At 35.4% G+C, this 4396-nt stretch overlaps 1 pseudogene; it reads left to right on the top strand.

Moving 5' to 3' along the window:
- Positions 1–3912, top strand: LOC123366915 (annotated as a pseudogene).
- The last annotated feature ends 484 nt before the right edge of the window (positions 3913–4396 follow it).

The raw sequence follows: 4396 nt of genomic DNA, 5'->3' as shown, positions 1-4396 counted from the left end.
ATGAATTATAGAGAGATATCAGGTAAACCATCTTTTACTCCCATGTAATGATGTAACCAACTGCATTTTGTAAAGTACTAGAAGAACTGCAATTTATTTGATTTTCCAATCTCAACAATGGAATGACTGTAATGACAAAAAGTTTTCTAGTGTTTCATTCAGAGGAAATGTTTGTCTCTGTATCATAAGAATAACTTGATCCACGATGTAGAATAAAGAAGTCAATTGAATCTTAAAATGTGTGGCAAGATCGTTGAGAAACTGTCTAGCGATGAACAGCTGTATCATCAATAATTTATGTTATTCCAATGACAGATAAAAACATCTGTAAATGGTATTAGTGAGCTGATAATTACCAATGTGAGGACTGCAGGGCTGGACTAGAAAGTTTTTCATGAGATTGCAGTCTCTGAGAGTTTACTTTTACAAAATCTGTTACTGAGCAAACATTGTGATATTTCTTATGCATGTTAAAGTCATATATCATTTCAAAGTACTAAAGCAAGATACTATACTAAGATCCTTTTCTGCAAACACTCTTATTCACAGGTGGCTAGACCTACTGATTTCAGTAGCCCTGTTCATTGGAATAAAGTTATACACATGCTTAAATGCTTGTAGGAATAAACTTTATTAGACATAAGGTCTAATATTAATTCCATCAAAGTCATTTTTAAAACTCTCAATGACTTTAATGGGGTAAGGTTTTGGCCTACAATAGATACGATACTTTCTATATCTTTGGTGTAAAAAGGAGAAAGATCACAAAATGTTAAGCATACACACAGCATAATTGCCTATTGGGGGCATTCATACTACAGGGTTATTATATAGGATACAGACTATAACAAAGCTACATTTTAGTATCAGCTGGGCATACCTGATGTAAACCTGCAATATGTTTATAATGGCAAATGTTCATGTTCTTATCATACAATGGCGAATCCAATGGATTTTAGAAAAGTATGCCAGAAAGCTTTCATGTACTCTTTGGTCCAGAAATAGCTTTATATGAACCTGACAAGCTGAGAAAAAGAAAAGAAAAACAGGAATATGTGAGGGACAAATAAAGGGGATAAATAAAACAGGAGAAGGGATATGGACCTATAGAATTGAAAGAAGGAAGAAATGGGACTTGCGGATGGGGCAGTTTGTTTGATTAAAATCTGTATTCTGTTGAAGAATGAGTCCCTGACATATACATACTCTAAGCATCTAATTAAATTTGGAGACCTTGTAGCATGAGAAAACTCCCAACAACTTGAGTCTTGTGGTTTATGATGTCGCCAGGAACTCTTGTTGGCGTTACTGGCAGAATACAATTCCTTATTTTACCACTGTGAAACTCCCAAACTCTAATAACATATAGATAACATGTGTACATTTATGTATATATGTGTGTGCACACACTATCACACATAGTTGCCACCTTCAAACTCCATCACTTTAATTCTATTACTGTAGAACCTCAGAGTTACAAACACCAGAGTTACAAACTGCCCAGTCAATCACAAACCTCATTTGGAACTAGAAATACATAAGCAGGCAGCGGAGACCAAAAAAAAAAAAAAAGCAAATGTTGTACAGTACAGTACTGTGTTACATGTAAACTACTAAAAACTAAAAGGAAAGATTTTAAAAAAGGGATTTGACAAGGTAAGGAAACTATTTCTGTGCTTGTTTCATTTAAAATAAGAAGATTTAAAGCAACATTTTTCTTCTGTATAATAAAGTTTCAAAGCTGTATTAAGTCAATGTTCAGTTGTAAACTTTTGAAAGAATAATCATAATGTTTTGTTCTGAGATACAAACATTTCAGAGTTACGAACAACCTCTGTTCCTGAGGTGTTCCTTAACTGAGATTCTGCTGTATACCCTAGGAATTGCGTAGCAGTTTGCTGGCATAAAGAGTAGCGTGTAGATGAGAGTGTGCAGACTGTAAGGTGACATATATTGTTTTTTTTCTTCTTACACATGTATATCTGTAATAGTAAATACCGGTTAAATAAAAACAGAGTCTTAAATAACAATTATCCATAATAAAGGATTAATACAGTTCACTAAACTGGATGTTCTTTAACCTGTTTTTCAAATCTTTCACTGCTTTGAGGCACAGATTGTTTAGCAAACTCAAATGACTCCTCAGCACGATGCTATTATATTTCTCTTAATCCTGGCCAAGTATGTGTTGAGGGTAAGCTCCTAAGTGGATTAATATTACAAACAGAAACAAGTCTGCAAGTATACACTCAGTGGCCTACTGGCAAGCATGCTAAAACGAGGAGGCTCTTATGAAGTGTTGCATGTTAAAATCTTTATAGCATCAACCAGTTTGGGTTTCCTGATGCTGTAATGTCTCTCTTGGAAGTATGGGCAATATCTCCAGGAACAAAGATCTCTGAGGTGATGGGTAGAGCTGTGGAAATCAGGTGAGTGTCATGTGTTTGAGGCTTTCATTTTGCAAACCTATCATCATAGTGCTAATAGTGTTGAATGTAAAATCCATAGCAAAAATATTCAATATTACTAAATGTTTTTGAGCACCTTAAGATTCAAAATGATTTAGGAAATGATTCAGCCCATTCCTTTTTTGTTAGCATTGGGCCAAATTCTGCTATCTCTTATACTGGTGTAAGTCTAGAGTAACTCCTCTAAAGTAAATGAGAATTATTCTGAATTGACATGAATGCAACTGAGAGCAGAATCAGGCCCATTATTTTTAATTTTAGATGCTAATAAACTAATGTGAAACACAGGTCTGCAAATGTTGCTACTGTTCATATCACTTTTTTATTTCGTTTTTCTTTTTCCTCAGAACTGGCTGTATTGTAATACTTTTGAAAAGGTTCCTATCAATGATCCCACATCATGAATTCATCCAACCTCTGGAGTCCACAGAATGTGCAGTATTGCTTTGACTCTGTTAACAATTCATGTCCTAGAAATGTAAGGTCTACAATCAGTCTTTGGGTGATGTACATCTTCATGGTGGGAGCAATAGTGCTCACAATGGGTGGAAATATGCTTGTGATCATTTCCATCGTTCATTTCAAACAGCTTCACTCTCCAACCAACTTCCTGATCTGCTCCATGGCAACTACCGACTTTTTGCTTAGTTTCATGGTTATGCCCTACAGTATGATCAGGTCTATAGAGTCATGCTGGTATTTTGGAGACCTCTTTTGCAAAATCCATACTTGTTGTGATATAATGCTCTGCACCACCTCTATTTTCCATCTGTGTTTTATCTCTGTTGACCGTTACTATGCAGTTTGTGACCCACTGCATTATGTTACCAAAATAACTATCCCTGTGATAGTGCTATTTTTATTAATTAGCTGGTCTGTCCCATTCTTATTTGCCTTTGGCTTAGTTTTCTCAGAGTTGAATATTGAGGGCATTGAAGAATATGTGACTTCTATTGACTGCAGTGGTTTCTGTGAACTCATATTTAACAAGCTCTGGGGAGTGATGGTTTCTCTTATAGCCTTCTTTTTCCCAGGCACAGTGATGGTGAGTATCTATGTCCACATATTTACTGTGGCAAGAAAACATGCCAGACAAATTGCTAAAATCCCCAGTGCAATAAAATGTGTGTCTGCAATAAAAAACAAAATCTCCACAAAAAAAGAGAACAAAGCAACTAAAACTTTGAGTATAGTTATGGGGGTGTTTGTTTTTTGTTGGCTGCCTTTCTTTATTCTTACAATAGCTGATCCTTTTATTAACTTCTCAACACCTGAAGACTTGTACAGTGCCTTCCTCTGGCTGGGATACTTCAATTCTACTTGCAATCCAATCATTTATGGTTTATTTTATTCTTGGTTTCGCAAAGCATTTAAAATGATTGTGACTGGTACAATCTTCAGATCAGATTCCTCTACTCTTACTTTGTTTCCCACATATACTTAATTAACCAAGTAGGGCTTTTATGAATGGATTAGCATTAATAGATGCATATGGTCTTTCTGAAGATCTTTTAGAACAGTTCACATAGGGCCCTATATATTGACAATATTTACAAGAATCTGCACGTGCTTTTGAAGAAGCTCATTTGTAGTGTGTCTCTGTAGGTATTGTTTAAGGAGTAGCATGCTATCTTAGTGAGCTGTCTGTCTATATAGTTGAAAGTGAGAGAACAATCTGGGAAATTATACAGTACATTCTATCCAGCTATGTTCCTGTATACACAGTGATCTTTTTAACAACTACTCTACAATGTCATTTCTCTCCAAGTCCAGTATCTAAGCACTAATTTATCTAGTTGCCTCTTTTAAAAAATGTTCTCCCCAACATTTTGGGCCCACTAACTCCACCTTTCATCCAATTGAGAGTATCTTTCTCTAATTCTCAGCATGTATAAGGGTAACAGAACTAAGCCCAAAATGTTTTCTCT

This window comes from Mauremys mutica, chromosome 3 (assembly GCF_020497125.1).
Source record: "Mauremys mutica isolate MM-2020 ecotype Southern chromosome 3, ASM2049712v1, whole genome shotgun sequence".
Taxonomy (NCBI): domain Eukaryota; kingdom Metazoa; phylum Chordata; order Testudines; family Geoemydidae; genus Mauremys; species Mauremys mutica.
This window is presented reverse-complemented; position numbering and strand designations above follow the sequence as displayed.